This window comes from Equus quagga, chromosome 12 (assembly GCF_021613505.1).
Source record: "Equus quagga isolate Etosha38 chromosome 12, UCLA_HA_Equagga_1.0, whole genome shotgun sequence".
In the NCBI taxonomy this organism is placed as follows: Eukaryota; Metazoa; Chordata; class Mammalia; order Perissodactyla; family Equidae; genus Equus; species Equus quagga.
Window position 1 is genome coordinate 91,451,477 of NC_060278.1, and position 20,036 is coordinate 91,471,512.

Consider the following 20,036-nt stretch of genomic DNA (forward strand, 5'->3'; position numbering starts at 1 on the left):
TCCTCCTCCTCTTCCCCCTCCTCCCTCTCCTCCTCTTCCCCCTCCTCACCATTCTCCCTCCCCTCCTTCCCTTCCCCCCTCTTTCCTCTCCTCCTCTCCCTCCTCCACTTCTCTCCTTTCTCCTCCTCCACCTCCCTCTCTTCCTCCTCTCTCCCTTTCTTATCCTAGAAAAGACACTCACTTTGTGCCAAACACCCACCAAGTCCTTTTGCATAAACTATCTTATTTAATCCTCAAACCACCCTTATAATTTGATCCATTTTTAGAAATTAAGGAGCAGAAGCATGGAGGAACCTGTCAAGGTGACATAGTGTTAGAGCCAGGAAGGGGACCCAGGACTCTCTGAAGCTCGAGATTTTGCTCCCCTTCCTGAAGTCTGTGACCCTGCCAGTTCTGCTCTCCAACCCCCAGGCTGTTTCCCCCCCCGCCCCCCCCCCCCCCCCCCCCCCCCCCCCAGCCCCACAGCTGTCAGCAGTGTTTTGGTTCTTGAGTCATAAAAGATTGAGCTGGGTAATGAGAACTGTGGGAGTGGAGGTTTATTATTTTTTAATTAAAACATTTTCCTCCTTTTGTGTCTTCTTTGCTTCTATTTAAACAGTCCTGTGAAAGGTACAGTTTCGACCAAATTAGCCCTCTGGTGGGAGATTCCAAGAAGAATATTCTGGAGTGGCATCTGAGCAACTGATAATTCCCTGGTCAGCACAGATGGACCATGATGTTAACCAGAACTGCCAGAGCTCAGATTGCCAAAACCGAATCCCTGGGGGAAAGTTGGGGGAGGTGGCTGGAGGAGAGCTGATGCTTCAGCTGATCTCTTCTAGGCCCCGCTGGTGGGGTGAAGAAGCTGCCCTGACATAAGCTTGCTCTGTGTCAGGGTGGATTTGGGGCCAGGAGTGGGCAGGCTCAGGCCTCTGCTGGTCAGCAAGGAGTGGGCAAATTGGCTGGGCTCAGTTCTGTGGAGACCTCATGGCAAGAGTGGTCCTCTCACCCCAGATTCTGCCTTGGCCTGTGGCCCTGGTCCCTCCTGCCTGCCAGGATTGATTTCCAGCTCCCTCAGGTAGAGCTAAGTGACTGCATGATTTTCCTTCAAGGCCAGAGAGAACACATCGTGTCCTTCTTTCCAACATTCTGATTTGTGAGGGGCACTAGCCCAGCATCTGAGCCACATACCAGGGTGCAAGTACACGCATGTTCCCACCTCTATTTCTCAGTTGGCAGGACAGCAACGTTCCTCTCCAGAGGCAGGAATAGAATGGGAAGGGGCTGCATACAAGGGGTCAGGAAGGATGCTAAGTGACTTATTAAGATACGCATATCAGAGCCTGGTTGTTGATGTGCTTGTTAGTATGTTTGAATTCTGTTTTGATTTTTAACCACAACTCAACGATTCTTTTCCCAATACTCTAGCTCTAAGAAGGTAGACTGTTGAGAAGAAAGCCATGAGACACCTGTTTTCTGCGTCTGTCTCTGTAGTTCTTAATCTTAAATGCATATTGGAATTACTCAGGGAGCTTTAAAGGAGATTGATGCCTGGGTCCCATCGCTGGAGATTCTGACTTAGTTGTCTAGGTTGAAGATTTTGCATCATGAGATTTGAAAGCTCCACAGGTGATTCTAAGGTTTGGCACGTTTCAGAGCTGCTGATCTGCGTGACACCTGATGTTTGCACAGGCAGCAGAAAGTTTGAGTACTGTGGTCAGGTGTTCCCATCTGTAATCATATAACAACCTAAATAGATAGCCTTTATTGCGTGCTCATGTGCCAGACATCGTGGGAGGTGCTTTATCTCCATCATCTCACTGAATTCTTAAACAATGTGTCTCTGAATCACCTGGACGGCTTGTTAAAACATGGGTGTCTGGTCCTCACCCCAGAGTCTCTGATTCAGTAGGTGTGGTAGGCAGCCTCCGAGATGGTCCTGCCTCTGGTGTTCGTGCTCCTGTGTAATTCCCTCCCCTTGGATGTGAACTGGTCTTATTGACTTGCTTCTAAAGACTAGAATATGGTGAAAGAGATGAGATGTCGCTTCTGAAATAAAGCTATAAAAAGTATTGTGGCCTCTGTCACTCTCTCTTGCTCCCGGTTGCATCGTTTCCCCTGGAAGGAGAAGCTGCCATTTCATGAGGCAGCCCTGTGGTGAGGTCTGTATGGCAAGTGTGTCTAGATTTCTGACACAAAGAAACTGAGATAATAGATGTTCGATGTTTTGAGCTGCTAAGTTTTGGGGTAATCTGTTATGTAGCAATAGATAATTAATGCAGTAGGTCTGGGGTGGGGCCTGAGAATGTACATTTCTAACACACTTCTAGGTGGTGCTGATGATACTGGTCTGGGGACCACACTTTGAGAATCACTGCCTTACACCAATTCTAAGAAGATACTCTACCTGCACCCATTATGCAGATGGAGAAACAGCATTAGAAGTTTTAAGTAACTTGCTCAAGGTCACTTATGAGAGTGGTAGTTCTGGGGTTCAAGTGTAGGAAATCTGAGCCCCTGTCCATGCTCAGAACTACTTTGCCGTGCCACCTCCCCTTTTCCTTGTGAAGTATGTCTGTTGCCTCTGTGTTGAATTATGTGGATTGAATTGTACCTAATGGTGACATTGCCAATGAGAAACTTTGATTTGGGTCTTTACTGGGGATTATCATTGAAGTGGCTCTCTTCTGGAACTTAAATATTTTCCCGAATCAGGATTAGTGCTGGAGTGAACCCAGGACCAGTCTACCTTTTCAGAGAGAGGTTCTCAAACTTTAGCACGCGTCAGAGTCACTTGGGAAGTTTTGTGAAGATGTGGATTGATGGGACAGGCCCTCAGAGTTTCTGACATAGCAAATATGGGGTAGAACCCGAGAATGTGCATTTTTGACAAGTTCCTAGTCCATGGATCCAGGGACCACCAGGGACCACCCTTAGAGAATCACTGCTTAAATCAAGAGCCAAGATGCTTACTACAATGCAGAAGTGCTCTTGAGGCTAAATCCTCTGAGCTGCTTAGTGCAGAGAGAAGAGCAGAGAAATGCAGGGCCCCTGGCCGCCCTCCTGCCCCTGCTGCCATCCCAGTGCTTGTTTCCACCCCATGTGCCTTTCTGCTATGGCTGAGACATATGGCTGGAGGAACCATGCTGCTGGGCTCTTTCCACACGTCCCATGCATTCCAGGGCGGGCTCAGATTTCAGCCTAATTATGGAGGGCAGAGTGTGGTCATGGGCAGCCAACAGTGCTGCTTCGAGGGAGGTGTTGCTGTTTGGGTTAGGTCTTGAGAAACTGACACGGGAACTCTGACAAGCAACTGCTTGGGCATGCCTATCCACGTTCTTTGTTGCTGCAGATAGAGTGAGGGTGAGTCGCAGCTCGGCCAGGTGGAGGTAATGAATAGATGCGGCGTAAGCCAAGATCAGCCAAGCCAAACCACAGGAGGACTGTTTCACATTTGGGATGCCAACCAGCATTCCCTCTGCCAGTGGGATCTGTGTTTTTCTTTCTTTTTTCACCATCTCTGATCATCCCCTTCACTCAACCTGTAGCTGTGGGGCCAATTCTAGCCCGGCCAGGATGGGGCCCAAGGGATTGGCATGTGATGGCTGAACTGGAGTGTAGAACTCGTTCAAGGCATGAAGAGAGGAGGTCTTGCCTTCCTTTGCTCCAGCAGTGAGCAGGTGTAAGAGCCAGAGCTGATGGACTAGCCTGGGGATGCCAACAAAGCTGGCTCTTTTCTATTGTATCAACCCTTCCAGGGGACCCACAGTGGATATTAAACTCCGTTTTTGAACTATCTTTAACAAACACACAACCAGATTTCTGTAACGCTAAACAGGCTCTTGGTCATGTGGTTTGAGAGGCTATGTTATGGTGGAATGTATTATTTATTACAATTTCTCATCCCCTTTTTGCCTTTGTTATTCTTCCCTGTAGACAAAATATTTTGTCCATCCCATTAACTTTGGGTCTACGACTTACTTTGCCCAATGACTTGTTTGCTATGTCTGAGTAGAAGCTCTTAGAGCCATTGGAAATTTCCACCATCCCTCTTATTCTGTCCCTCCGCCATGAGATCAACACATAGCTAGCAGATAGAGATGGTCCCTTCAGCCTCATTTCTTAATGAGCAGAACTGAAACTCACCCACAGCTTGCAGAAGAGTCTCAGAGCCACAGCTAATGTGCAATGTGAGCGACAAAGAGACATTTGCTTGCAACCTAATATTTGGAGGTTGTTTATTACACAACAGAACCTAGAAAAAGGTAATTCAGAGGCAGACAGAGTCAGATCCTGGTCGAGATCTTTCCCTGACTTACCAGAGATCAGGTGCTTCAAGCACAGGACTGAGCTTACTTTGTTCCATTAATTCAGAAACTCTTATTGGAGTGACCACTTTGAAGCGTGACCTAGGTATAAAAAGCAAAATTTTTAAGTCTTCAAGAGAAAATATAGGAGAATATCTGTATGATCTAGCAGCAGGGAAAGTGTTCGTAAATAAAACATAAAAGATTGTGTTGAGTAAGATGAAATAAGAGCTTGTGTAACAAAAGACACAATAAGCAAAAAGAAAAGAAGCCTCAGAAATGGAGGTTTTTTAATATACAAAGGAGATTATATTATATATATGTAAACATGCAAATATGTACACATTTATGTATAAGGGATTTTATGCAGTGAAATCAGACTATGTAACGATATAATGAGTTCCTAAAAATCAATAAGAAGAATACAAAGCAATAGGAAAAGGGCAAAGCTATACTCAAAAATCCATGGAAGAGATAATAAAAATGGCCAAAAATCTTGTACAATATCTCTGGTAGTTAAAGGACTGTGAACTAAACCACAATGAGACATCATTTAACAACTGTCAGACTTACAAAATTTAAAAAGCACAATACCAAGTGTTGGTGAAAATGTACTCTGTGCCAGGGTTAAGAATGGCTGCAATACAAACCTTGATCTGGAGGGACTTAGCATCAAATGGAGAAAGCAGATGTGTGAAGAGGTGTCTGTGAACCGCGATCACTGCAGTGATGGCACATATTCTGGGTACAGCAGGATCTGAGAAGGGATCCCAATTCACTAAGCCGATGGGAGTCAAGGAAGGCCTCACAGAGGATGTGACATGAAAGGGGAAAGAGAATTCTAGACGGGGGAGACTTGGGCAAAAGTACTGGAGATGGAAATGGAATGGAAAAGATAAGGGAAAATGGTGCAGAATTGAAACAGAAATAAGTCAGACATAGAAAGACAAATACTGCATCATCTCATTTATATGTTGCATCTAAAAAAAGCTGAACTCATAGATACAGAGACTAGAATAGTGTTTACCAGGGGCTAGGAGGGGGTAAATGGTAAGCTGTTGGTCAGAGTACAACCTTCCAGCTGTAAGATGTCCTGGGTTCCTAATATACAGCATGGTTATCATCAGTAAAATTGTGTTATATATTTGAAAGTTGCTAAGAGAGTAGATTCTAAATGTTCTCACCACAAAAAAGAAATGGTAAATGTCTAACGTGATGGAAGTGCTAGCTAACGCTATGGTGGTAATCATTTTGCAATACATAAATGTATCAAATCAACACCTTGGACACCTTAAGCTTACACAATGTTTTGTCAATTATATGTCAATAAAGCTGGAAAAAATGTGCAATAGAAGGATTGAATGTAGATTATAAGCACAAAATAATTGATTCCACATTCCGGAGAAATGAGTCAGAGATGTACAGGATGTGCTGGCCAAACTCTTCTATACGTGGGGACAAAAGACAAAGAGAGACACATTATCAGAGAGAAGATTAGGACTGGGAGAAAATCTTGTATTCATATAACTGGTACTGCTGAGGAAGAGATCCGAATGAGTACAAGAGAAATGCGAACAAAAAATACAATGGAAGAAAATTTCAGGAGGTGAAGAAATATTAGACAAGGTCTAAGTGGCAAATACCAGAGAAAAAGTAAAACAAAACCCCCAAACAACTAAAGCTAGATATTTACTGCTTAAAAAATTTTTTTCAAGGATTTTTTTCTAATTAGTGAATTGATTCTTATTTTTCTAATTATAAAACTAATATATATATTTATTTTTGAAAATTAAGGAAATACACAATAAAAAACAAAGTACATGGCACTGGTAAAATTACTACCAAGAGGCACCACTATTATTATTTATGTTCTTTCAATGTTTCTCTACGCTATTTATCTACACAAAACTGAGATTATATTACGTGCATGAATATATGCACATACATATCTGTGTAAACATGGGTGTATATGTACACATGTGTATGTACCAGCATGTGTGCATACGTATATATGTATTTGTATAAGCAATTCATTCCTTTTTAACTTAATTTTTAGATGTATGTAGAAAGAAAGACCAATGGAACAGCATAGAAAACAGACATTTAAAGTCTTATTATTTTTAATTATATTTTCAAGTTTTATAATGCTCCTTTTATTAGGATAATTTTCAAAATATTCTGAACTTTCAGTTTTGATTTTTTACTCACCCTAATCATTATTTTGGAGAGGTCTTACTTATTTCACATTCTACTATGTTTTCTCCTGAAAGTTTTTACATTTTGCCTTTCGTATTTAGACAACATTTCCAAGTGGCTGTTTTCTTGGTTCACATTCTAGAAACACATCTCTGGTTTTCCTCTGCTGTGGTCAGAGAATAGACTGTAAGAGATTTTTCCTCATTGGAACATTTTGAGGTTTTCATCAAGGCCTAATTATGTAATCATACTTTTATAAATGTTCTAGGGCCCTGGAAAAGAAAGCCTCCGGTTTGTTTTTAAAGTACAACATCTTCACTAACACTTCATATTGTCAGGCTTTTAAAATTTGTGTTAAATCTGATGGTTGCAAAACAATATCTCATTGTGGTTTATTTCACATTTCTCTAATTGCTTGAGCAACTGATGATCACTCATATGCTTTTGGCCATTCTTGCCTTCTTTTCCATGAATTTCACATTAAGGCCTTTGCCCTTTTCCTATTGGTTTGTCTTTTTTAAAAATTGATTTACAGGTATTCAGCATATATTCTGGATTAGATTTTTTAAATTGTGTGAATTAGAAATAACTTCTGCATGTCTCCGTTTTCTCTCTTCTTTTTGCTTATGTTTTCTTTTGTCATACAAAAGCTTTTTATTTTAGTTTAGCAAGTTGTCAATCTTTTTTTTCATGCTTTTTGCTTTTTATCTTTTGCTTAAGAAAATATTCCCTTCTGGTAAGTTATAAAGATATTTTCCTAAATTTTTCTTTTGAGTTTTAAACTTTTCACGGTTAGATTTTTAATCCATAAGGAATTTATGCTTGCGTGTGGTGTGAGGTAAGGATTCTACTTTTTCAATTTGGGTGGCCAGTTCTTGCAACATCATTAAATAAATCCTTTCTTCTTTAATTTTTTAATGCCACCATATACTGGTAGACCTTTCTTGGAGCTCTTTACTCAGTTCTGCGGGTCAATTTATCTTTACCTGTACCAATCCCACACTTGTTTAGTTACTGTGGCTTCATAATAATGCAGGTAAATCGTAAGGCAAATCACCCATCTTTATTTTTCAAAATTGTCTTGACTAATCTGACCCTTCTCTCTTCCATATGAATTTCAACATCAGCTTATCAATTGCCATGGAAAGTGCTTTTGTGATTTTCATTGGAAACGTACTATATACTAATTTAGAGGTTATTACCTCTTTTACAATAGTGAGTTCTTTTATCTAGTGACATGGTGTATCTATCTCCATCTTGAGAAGTCTTTTATGTTCTTAAATACAATTTTATATTTTTCTTTATAGATTTCTTGCCTTTTTGCATTTCCTTTGTTGCCTTCATTCTTAGATATCTTATAACTTTTGTTGCTCTTAGGAATAAGATTTTTAATTATATTACAGTTTCTAATATTTTTATAGGAATGATACTAATTTTAATACACTGTTCTGTATTTGGCAATAATGATAAATGTTATTTAATAGTTCTAATATCTTTTCTCCATGCTGTCTTTTGTAGTCAATGTTGTCGGCGTGACTAACAGAAATGCTAACTTTCTGATCCTTTATACCTCTTCTTGCTTTTCCTTGCCTGCCTGCATTGACTAGGACCATCTATACAATGCTGAGTGGGTACAGCGATAACAACCTTCTTTTTTCTTTGTCCTAATTTTAAAGAGAATGCTGCTTAAACTCTCACCATTCCATGTGATGCGACCTGGATCTTTTAGATAGATACGTTGTATATGCTGTCTTAGAAGGTTCTCCTCCCCCTTCCCTACCCCTGGTATGCTAAGACCATTTTTCTTCAAATCAAGAAAGGTTATTAATTTTTGTCAAATGCTTTTTGGCGTCTTTTGAAATGCTTATATGATGTTTCTCCTTTAATATGTTAGTGAGGTGAATTTTATTGATAGGTTTTTCTAATGTTTAATCAGGCTGGCATTCCTGGCATAACTTCAACTTGATCATATATATACATATATATATAATTATATATTACATTATTGCATTATACATATCGAATATATTTTGTAATATATATATTACATTATTGCATACATTTTGCTAATATTTTAATTAAGAGGCTACTGTATAAGTCACTGTCTGTATTTTTAAATTAGGGAAGTTAAATTCTAGAAGTTAGTCTTTTAAATTTGCTTCTTTGTGCATCCTCATTTTTCTTTCACTACCGTTTTTTTCAAGCATTTGTGATATATTTTATTTAATCGTCTCTTTCAGATAATAAGCTATTACTTCCTAATTCTTCTATTTGTTTTGCCTGATGGCTCTCCATAGTTGTGACCCATCTTTTCATTTGATTTGTGATTTTAGATTTTGAGCTCATCTTCAGCAATGATTATTGTTCTGTCAGAATCCACTGGGTCTGTGTTGTGGAAGTTTCCTTGCTGAATCTTCATGGTGATGCCTGGGGATTTTCTGGACCCCTTCAGAGTCTGCACAGCTCTTCGAGGATCTTGGCTTTTTATACATTTCTAATTCCACGCCCTGCCTTGTCCAGACCTCGAGTTATGTATTCCCTTCTCCTGTGGACAGTGAAACTCCTGGGCTCCTGAAGGCTGTTATCTGAACCTGAATGCCTCCTGCGTCACTGTAGCATTAGCTCATACACTTCCCTCCATTATCTCAGAATCTTTGGGTTTATTTTTCTTTCCTTCAAGGACTTCTATGCATGTCAAAAAATTCCGATAATTTATCCAGGATTCCCATCAGTTCGTTACAAGAGGGAGTACCTTTTCATCATCACCCTTAGTTTGTCATTTTTCCAGAAGTTCAAAACCTCATTTTATTTTAAACTTTTGTAATCATTTGTCTATCTCTGTAGTTTTTCCTGATCTCAAATTGTCTTTGTATCTGTCTGTAGTAGTTTCATAAATTCGATGTCCTTTTGATTCTTCTTAGGGACAAGAATAATACTTTTTTTTGCCTTGTCTTTTAGTTATTTAATCGGATTCTTCTGAATTGGAGTATCTTTTCTTAGATTTGGCATCTTTTCACTCTTTGTAAAACTGTTTAGAGCAGTGCTTCTCAACATGTTGGCTATAGGCTACAAGTATCTTCTCGGTTCTCTCTTAAAATTGAAAATTCCCTGGACTTCCTCTGATTCAACTTAATCAAGATCTTGGGGACAGGATCCTAGAATCTACAATTTAAATAAAGATTCTATACAATTGGGGAATTGCTATTAAAGAAGAGCAATGCTTGCCCAGGATTAGCTCCTAATTAAACAATGTATAAATGATAAAAGTTTTCTCATATAAGTTCCCCTAACTTTCTACACAATCCTTTAGGCTGGAAGTTAGAAAAGAAGTATCCAAGTTGCTCTCAATTCCCATTCCTGATTCTGACATCTAGAAGCTTCTGGTGATTCAAGAAGGAGCTAGAGCTAGAAATGTGAGTGAACCTGGTGGTGGCACCGAAGAGGTCTTTGTCAGTGGAACACACAATGTATTCTCCATGTTTGACGTGGCATCCTAAAGTTGGCTAGCACAGTGTCCCACTCCCTGGTCTCACATACCAGCTGGTACTATACATATGGTGGCTCATGGACCAGGAGATGTGGGGACCGCCAAGTGCTGTGATGGAAACAAAATGTTACTGACCCCTAGTGGTGAGAAAGGCTCACAATGGGGTGCCCCCACTGTCCTTTGGCTTGCTTTATCTGTGGCTCTCAGCCCTATGAGTGGACTTTTGTTGCACGTCCTCCATTCTGTCTCCAGATAGGCTCCCATTTACAGAGGAAGTTGGGTCTTGCCATCCTTCCTTGTCTCCCCTCCCATCTAGAATATTTCTGGGGCTGGTGCAGACTTTGGTTTGTGTCGACAGACTCTTGGGCATTCCAGTGGGAATCTGAGAAGGCAGAAACTTTACCAGATGCCTTTACATATGTTAATGAGTTTCTGGGAAACTTTTCTCTATTGTTTTATACTATGAGTGTGAGGAGTAGCTACGAGAACTTTCAATGTGTAGTTGAGTGATTTTTGCAGCTGAGTCTGAAGGTTGCTCTTCAATTTCCCCATATTTGTGGCCTCTCAAATATTAACAAATCTAAAGTATGCTGATCCTTCAAATTTTGGCAAAGTATAACAAGGAATATAGCAATTAAAAATTTTCATAAAGGCACTCAGTTAGTAAATTTGTACTTATTTTCTAGAGAAAATAGTAAATGATGATCTTATGGACCAAATAAACTTTTCACATTGTTTCTAAAATAATATCTTTTATCTTGAAACAGAGGATATTAGATTTTCAAGAGACTCTGAAGAAAATTTCATCCATAGAGGGGTCGAAAAATAAATATTGCAGCTATTTTAATCTCTCCAAGTTTTCTGTATTTTTACTTCTTCTTTTCTCACAGCATTAACATTTCTGGGCCTTTCGCTGCTAGTTGTCGAAGAGCCATTTGGCTTTTCAACTCAAATCACAAACCCCAAACTCTCACTTCCTTTAGGCTGCAACCTGAGCACCTGTGAACGTGGCCAACTTCAAGCCAGAGTGAAAATGTTGTTTTCTTTTGTCCCTTTTGACACTGTCCCAAGTAACACCACCACAAGAGGGGAAATGTCAAAATGAGGTGAATGCCCGGCTCAGGTCTGATCTCCAGCCACACTCCCTGCTACGAATGGGGAACCTTGGAAAGGAAGGGTGACAACTCAGCCATCTCTAAAAGAGAAAAATGACAACAATTGCAGCAGGGCCAGCCATGGAAAACAGCTCCGTCGGTGTATGTGAACCAGGCAATCCGCTTCTGCTTAGGGCGGATGTCCTGGGCCTGGTTCAAAGGAAGGCCTGCTCCGTGCCATGTGTGCCTTCGAAAGGGAAAGTGGGTGGAAACTGGAGACTGTCTTCAGGCCTTGGTGTTTACTTAAGAACAGCATGGCCTCCTAGGGAAACCTGGAAAGGCCCAGGGGTCCAAAGGGGAGAATCCCACGGACCTGCATTGGCTGCAGTTCCATTGCCTGTGGCTGGGCAGCTCTGCTCTCTGCCCGGGGACCTTAGTTCACTGGTTTGAACATGGCTGTTCCTCGAGACCACCCAAGGCACCTACAGCTTGCTCCCTCCGCCTGGCCCCTCCCTGCTGCCTTGGTACTTTCTGATCAGGATGTTTTCCAGGGCTTAAGGCAGGGAGTACCATGCTCGTTTTGGAAAGGAAGAAAAATTAGGCTCAATCTGGTAACGCCTAAGGCCACAAAATTTGTAAATCCTGCATCTGGGTTAAAATCCAGGCCTGATTGATGCTAAATGGTGCGACTTTGGCCAAACCACTAACTCTCTCTGGCCCTTGCTTTTCTCCTTGACATGGGTTATATTTTAAGGCCAAATGGCATTCACTCATTCATTCAACAAATATTCATTACACACTAGGTGTCCCAGAGACCCTTCCAGGTGCTATGAATACAGCATCGAATGTCCCTGTTCTTATGGAATTTATCATTTGGTGGGGAGAAGATAGACAACAAACAAAATAAATATCATATTTGTATTTCAGAGGGTGGTAAGTGCTAAGTGGGGGGTGGGTGGGGGTGGGGGTGGTAAAGCATGCTGGGAGGAGGGGTACAAATTTTAGCTGAGATGTTTAGGAGAGGTCTAATGGAGAAAGCGACATTGAACAAGGAGGTGGGGGAGCGAGCCACACGAATAATTAGGGGAAAAGAATTCCAGGCAGGGGGAATGCGCCTGAAGTCTCGGAAGCAGGAGCATGTACATGCAAGGAAGAGAAGAAGGTGCAGCAGCTGAAGCAGATTGAATGAAAGGGAGAGTAGTGGAGATGATGTCATAGACATGATGTCATAGAGATAACGTCGGGGTGGGTGGGGGGTCGTCAGATAATAGGGGTCTGTAGGTCTTTATAAGGGGTGATGAACACAAAAACACTTTTTGATGGGTAAAGATCTGTCCAAATGAACATGGTATAAAGGAAACAAGACATAGCACCTGTTCCAGGATTTTGGTTCTAAAATTAGTCTACATGGTGGATTTCGGTGTCTCCTCAGTTCTGAAATCCTGTCTCGTGTAGATCCATAGTTCTTAAATAGGGTGCCATGGTTTATGGGTGTAATCCACCCCATTGCAGGTATGATGTCAAAGTTTTGATCAACGTGTAACATGCGTTTTTTGCTGCAACTGAGTATGTGGCTCTTATGGCTGTGCATACATTTTTTTTCCTCCCCAAAGCCCCAGTACATGGTCGTATACCCCAGTTGTAAGGTGTTCCAGTTCTTCTGTGAGGGTTGCCGCCGTAGCATGGCAACTGACGGACGGGTGATGTGATTCCATGACTGGGAAATGAACTCGGGCAGGGCCGCTGAAGTGGTGAGCGCTGAGCTTTAACCTCTAGGCCATCAGGGCTGGCTCTGTGTTTGGAGCTTTAAGTTGAGCACGATTATGATGGGGTGTCATGTCTTACGATTAAGAGCTAAGAGTTGTAACTTAATGCCAAGTCAGCACCAAGGCAAGACCTCGTTCTCCTGAAATGCATGAGAATGTCACCTTCCAATGCATGAGGAAGCTCAGAACAGTGAACTGCGTACGGCAGCAGCCTCGCAGCAGCGAAGGGAGAGCAAACACACCATCCAGTAACTGTGGGGGCTTCTACAGACACTGCGAGACATCTTTATAATGTAGTAGTGATGGTGCTGTTGTCATGGCTGACTTGTTAAATTCTGCTATGCAGAGATTTTAATTCTGCTAAGCATGTGGCTAAAATTTCAAATATTCAGGGGCTGGCCTCGTGGCATAGTGGTCAAGTTTGGCGCGCTCCGCTTTGGCAGCCTGGGTTCGTGGGTTCAGATCCCGGGTGTGGACATACACCACTCATCAGCCATGCTGTGGCAGCAGCCCATATATAAAATGGCTGAAGATTGGCACAGATGATAACTCAGGGATAATCTTCCCCAGCCAAAAAAAAAAAAAAAAAAGGAGTTCAAATATTCAAAAGCATGCTGCAAAAACACCAAAAAAAGAGGGCTGGGAAGCACTGTTGTGGAACCTAGAGAACCGTGTGGCTGTGCCTGTTGTGCAGCTGCTGGGGAATCACTTTTGACCAACTATGCAGTTTGGACACATAGACTGATTAGTTGGGTTGGACCGTTACATTAAATGAATTGTTTCCCTTTTACACTAGGTGGGCACTTGCTTTATAAAATAATCTACCTGTCATTATCCCATTTTATCCTCCCACAACTCGTGTGGTGTAGGTAGCAATGGGATTGTAACCTTCATTCTATGAGTGAGAAAAATGAGAAAACAGGGAGATGGCATGACACACCCAAGGTCACACTGCTATTTAGTGGTAGCATAGATGGGACATGAATCCTAACCGTCAACAAACCCACCCTTCCTTTCTGTTCTAGATTGACTTCTAAATGATGACCACACAATAGAGGATGAAATGGGGCCAAACCAATTATTTGGTTGTCATTTAGAAAAATAGCACCCCAATAAGTAGATACTTTCAATTTCAACTAATTATTAGTGCTGCATCTTTGTGGAAGACCCAAAACACCTCCAAAAATGTGTTCTCTTAATGCAACTGAACAAACAACTGAGTGTGTAGCCGGGTTTCACAATATCAGTGTACTGGTGACTTCTGTGTTCCCTAGCGTGACAGCGGGCTGAACTCTGCAGGCCCAATCAAGCAGGGTGGGTGGGTTGAAAGTTATGGCCAATACGAATCCATTATCTGTGGTTCTCTTAATTATCATTAAGAAGTTATCATTTCCGCCGTATAACTTAATGCTCTCAGCTAGATTGACCTCTCAGAGGGCCACGTCCACTATTTTATTTTAGAAAACTTCCACCGCCCCCCATTCTCTGCGGCAGCGCTGTCCAACAGAACTTTCTAGGATGATGGAAATGTTCTGTATCTGCACTGTCCAACATGGCAGCCACCAGCCACATGTGGCTGTTGGGTAGTTGAAACGTAGCTGGTGCAACTGAAGGACTGGTTTTTAAATTTTATTTAATTTTAATTAATTTGAATTTAAATAGCTACACGTGCTGGGGGCTTCCGTATGGACCGTGTAGCCTTAGGGATGCTATGATCCTGTATACCCCATCCTCACAGCTGTTGGTGGCATTGGCGGCTAAGAGTCCACAACAGAATCCTTCTCTGGAAATTTCTCTCAGCCAAAGAAAGCCTCGTGGCGCAGGGTCACAGCATTTTCCGGGGCAGCCACACGCAGTGACTGGTCAGTGCAGGGTATTATGGTCCAGCCTGCTCACCCCAATCCGGCACAGCTCTGAAGGGCTAGCCTGGCTTCAGCACTCCCTGGAGGACCGGCCAAGGCTTCCGTTGCCAAGTGTATATCCGTTCGCTTTCTCGCCTGCCCAACGCTTCCTCCAGCACCCCTCACAGATGTTGATACCAAGATCATTCCGCAAGAGTCCGCATGCGCATGAATGTCCCTGTCAGAGCTGGCTTCTCGGGAGCCTGATCTACGACACATCCCCAATTCTGCACATCTCTGTTAAAAAAGAGAAGCAAATACATTATAACTTTTTCATAGCTTGCCTTTTAAGTCACTCTGGACCTGGCAACATCAGGAAGAATAGACAAACTCCTCTCAGTTAAGGATTCGCTTCTGCAGGTCGATGGAAGAAGCAATTTGTGCGTGACACTGCAGTTCGTATGTTGTAACTTTCGCTTCCTCCCAACCTCGCTAGGTCCTTCCTTCATTCAGCAAACATTAACTGTGCATCTCTGTGCTTCAGAACTGTGCATCTTCTGTGTTCAAGTTAGGCTCTGGGAACACAGAGATGGGAGTTCACTGTGACTTTTGTCCTCAGTGACTCACTGTGTAATGGCAGAGTGAAACGTTCAGGCATTAGACAATCTTGCACCCAAAATGCCACGTTTAAGGTGCTGTGGGACGCTGTGGAAGCGCAGAGGAGGGACGGACTGTCTTGTGCCAGGGTCAGGAAACGGCCCATGGGCTATTTCAGCCGAATGCCTGTTTTTGTGACTCACAAGTTAAAAACATTCTTTACATTTCATATTGTTGAAAAATAATCAAAAGAGAGTAGTATTTCATGACACATGAAAATTATATGAAATAAACATTTCAGTGTCCATAAATAAAGTATTATAAGAACACAGCCATCCCATTTGTTTCCATCTTTTCTATGGCTGCCTCCACACGACAACAGCGGAGTTGAGTAGTTGTGACAGAGACTGTCCGTGGCCGGCAAAGCCTGAATTATTTACTCTGCTCTTTACAGGAAAAGTTTTCTGACACCTGGATTAGTGCAATCAACGAGGCCTTCCTGGAAAGAGGTGCCTTTGAACTGAATTTTAAAGCACATGAAGGAGTTTGCCAGGCAGAAAAGGACCAGCACAGGGTAATCCTGGCAGGAGAATTCGTGTGTGCAAAGGCTTGGAGTCAGGAGGCAGGAAACCGAGTAGTGGGTTTATAAATAATAAGAATGTCAGAGTGTTTGGCACATTGTGGGGAGGGACTGGAGTGAGGTTATCAATGTCAGTAGGAACCAAATATGAAAGATTTGGTTTTTATGCTACGGAATTTATTTATTCCCTAGAGAATGGGGAGTCCTTTAAGGGTTTTAAGCAGAAGAATAGCCTGGTCCATTCTGGGTTTAAGGAGCTCATTCTGGTAGCTCACACAGGGGGAGTCCTGGAGGTGGTGTGACCAGCACAGAGAACTATTTCAACAGCACAGGGACACCAAGGGCTTGACAGAAGGTCGTGGGTGGTGGGCATTCCAGTTCCTCTATGAAATGAAGACCCGGGATTGCGAGGAGTTTATGGGAAGTGCTCTCTGGCAGACTGGTGGGGGTGAAGCCAGCCTGTGGGGTGGGAAGAGGTTAAAAAGGGAGAGAGTGAATCAGAGGCTGAGACGGTGTGTGTGGACAGGAGGCTGGATGGCGGCTGCAATGGCAGATGAGGGACATGGCTTGGGGGATGGCTCGGGGGCTTGGGGTTACACGATGCGCTTTGTATGTGGTGTGTGATGTGTGAGGACCGAGCGGAAGTGGCTAGGCCGAGGAGTGACTGTGGAAACAGCGAACAATGGGGCATTGGGAAGTGAGGAGCTGGGATGCAGGGTGGGCCCAGGATGGTAATGGTCCCAGTAATGAGGATAATAGTAATAATAACAGCGGAAGGTCAAAGGAGCTTCCTCTGAGACTGGCAAGATGAGGGAGGGGCCTGGTGTCTGTCTCACTTTCATAACACGGGGCTGTAAGCAGTGCAAACCCAGCTTTGTTTGGTAGAAGCAGAGGTCAGCCGCGCCAGGGGGGAAAGGAAGGTGGAGGCTGAGGTGGCAGATTTTCCGAACACAGGAACCAAGGTAAATATAGGAAATGGAAGCTTTAATGCTCTTTGGGCTCAAACAAAGGAGCACCACAGCGACTTTGGTTGAGTTCCAGTGTACTTCCAGCTTGCCAGGAATCACGGAGAGGGTCTCTCTCCTCTCAGCCTACACCTAAGAATGACTTGAGTTTTGAATGAGGCCTTTGTCCTGAGAGTTCAGGGGGCCCCTCTGACTCCCTGACCAAATGTGTACCTTCATTTTGAGAGACAGACATGGGGAAAGTGTTCACCATTTTCATAACGAGGTCAGGGACATGCAGGGCAATTCCATCAGGATCTTCACAAGACCAGAAATGCATTTCAAGGCACCAAAAGCATCAGGGGAGACATTTTTGGGGTTGTTTAGGTGACTTGTGGGTGACAGAAGCCTGGTATAGAAGGAATCCTGAACAGGAGCTTGTGTGGAGGACGACATTGGGGTCTTCGCCCTTCTTAACCTTCCCCACACCGAGATGCAATACCATTCTTATTAAGTAGTAGTAGATAGCATTGTCTCATTTAATCCTCCCCGCAACAGCTCTTCTCAGTCAAAACAAATATTAACCCCATTGTACAGGTCGAGAAACTGATACCAAGAGGAGACAAAGCTACTGGAGTGAGTAGGTTGGAAAGTCAGATTGGAGCTAGCGTGATGGAGCTTGGGAGACCCTGCTTTTGTTTGTCACCAGAGCTTGGGGAGTTGAGAGAGCATCTTCCAGGTGACATCTTTGTGGACCATGCACCAAAATACTCTTCATCTGCCCTTCTGTTGAAGGCAAGGTACACAGGGTCCATTTGCTATGCTGGTTTCAAGGACGGTGGGATAGAAATGAGAGGGGGGTTTGTGAAAGCAGAGAAGAAAATGTCCCACTTTCTCTCATTTTCTGTATTTCAATATGGAGGAGCATGGCTGGGGCTGGGGCCCAGCATGTGTAAGAGAAACGAACCAGCTCTTGGCCCTGCATTGAGGAAGTCAGTGGGATGGGGGAGGTGAATACTCACTGTGCTCGCCTCTTTGATGGTGCAAGCTTTACCGACTTCATCTCATTTCCTCCCAACGATGCTCCAAGATTAAGCTTCCTACTGACGTTTCCATTTTACAGGTGACGAAACAGGCTCACAGCGGGTAAACCATAGTCCAACGTGAGTTTTTCTTAGTAATTATGACTACAGGCTCCTGACCCAGACTGCCTGGGTTCACAGCCCTGCTGCATCACTTACCAGCTGGGGGATTTTAGGAAAATTGCGTAACTTTTCCATGTCTTAGTTTCCTCACCTAAAATGAATAATGTTAGTGTCTACCTTACGGGGTTGTATAAGGACTAAATAGGTCAATACTGTTCAGACAAAGGCCCAGAATGGTACCTGGTACTATTATATATTATTCTATCATCATCATCATCATCATTGATTTATTTGGCTTCCTTTCTCCCGTGCTAAGGTTGTGCCGAGACTGAATAGCTAGGAAGGGGAGCCATCTAGGAATATCCAAGTGAAGATCCCAACTTAGGGGAGCCCTGGAAGCAGCAAGAAATAGCTCATATCTGGTTCCCATGACGATCCTCTCTCTCCTGTGCTGCTTCTTTCAAAGGCTAAGAGGTTTCATTTCGGGTTTCCTGAGTTTCTACTACCGTAATCGTGACCTTTCTTTCCTTACGTCTTTTACTTCTGGTGGAAAAGTAGAGTAAGGAGATGAAGACTTGGTTAGGAAATGAACACATCACAATAACCAGTTTGAGAGAGCGCATCACGGAGAGTCTCAGGGAGCCTTGAGGGATATGAAAGGCCTGGCTGGAGCTACACCCTGAGCTCAAACACAGGAGTCTCTGGCTGATGCTTTAGCAGAATCTAGGGTTCTTCTAGGGGTCCTAGAGAAGAGAGGGGAGCTGTGTGAGAGAGGGGACACCCATGTGAAAGGAGTCTTTGAAAAAAGTAATACTGTATACCAACCATAGTGCACCATTGGTGGTCATGACCAGCAACACAGGATTGTTTTTCTTTCTGTTAATGGACTGGACCTGTATGTTTTCCATTAGGGGCATAGCTAAGAGATTCCATAGTGAGTTAATGGTTCTTGGGAGGTTGAGATGCATTCCTTTGATTTTGTCCCAAAGAAGAGGAGTTATTAGAAGATCTTGAGAGTCTATGTATCCATCTCTGCCAGCTCTCTGTTCCAGGATGACCAGTCCTTTCTTTACAGTGACCCCCAGTGGGGCTGAAGCTCCCCACACTAGAAGTGCAGACAGACCTGGGTCCCTACGAGACTACAAGCACCATGAACAAAGGAGTGGACTCCAGAATTGGCCAAAGAGTGACATGGGAAGTGTAATTAACTTCCAGATTTCTCAGCTGGCTTTGGACTCTGGGCTTTCCTAAGCTCAGGATATCCTAAATGCACCCTCTCCAGAGAACCTGGATGAGCAAGTGATGAGAGAACCCTGCTGTCTTTACAAGGCTACCTGGCTTCTTCTGGAACCTTCAAAAGCCAAGAATCTGAGCTTCGCTGTAATTCATCAATGCTGGAAAGAATTGTGTGGTTTGTTTAAGAAGCAGCAAACCCTATATGGAAACACACATTTTGGACGGATTTGCTCTGATCATCCTAGGAGATCAGGCAGTGGGGAACACGTCTGCGCACAGGCAGCAGAACTTAGGTGTCTCTGCAGAAAATAGAATGAACGCGTCAAGGAATACAGTTCTGGATCGGACACGAGGGTAATCAAATCTTGAACCTGGACTCTGATCTCTCTGTGAAAATGTCCCCTCTCTGACTTCCACACCCTCTCCCCACTGGGGACAAGTGAACTGCAATCTCCTCCAGAAAACAGGAGAATTCCTGACATTCTTTTCTGGCATAAATGGTTAATTTGGTGGAGTTCAAAAGTTAGTTAAGATTGTATAAGAAATAGAGATTTTCTTTTGGTTTAGTAACCAATCTGCTAAAAAACAGCTTTGGAAAGAATTTATGCTCAATTAAGAAAAGTAGCAAGAGATTCTCAGTGCTAACTTTGAGGGCTGAGCTGAAAGATAATTACTGCCCATTGTGTCTTGTTTTTTATGCCGTAAGTGTATTGATGGTTTAACTTGATTAGGAATCTTTACATAGCTGATTAAGAAAGAAAGAAAACAGACATTTATTGAGTGGTTATTATATGCCCATCACTTCCTCATCAAATAAATACTGACAACTAGCGCTTGTTGAGTGTTTTAGGGGGCCCAGCGCTG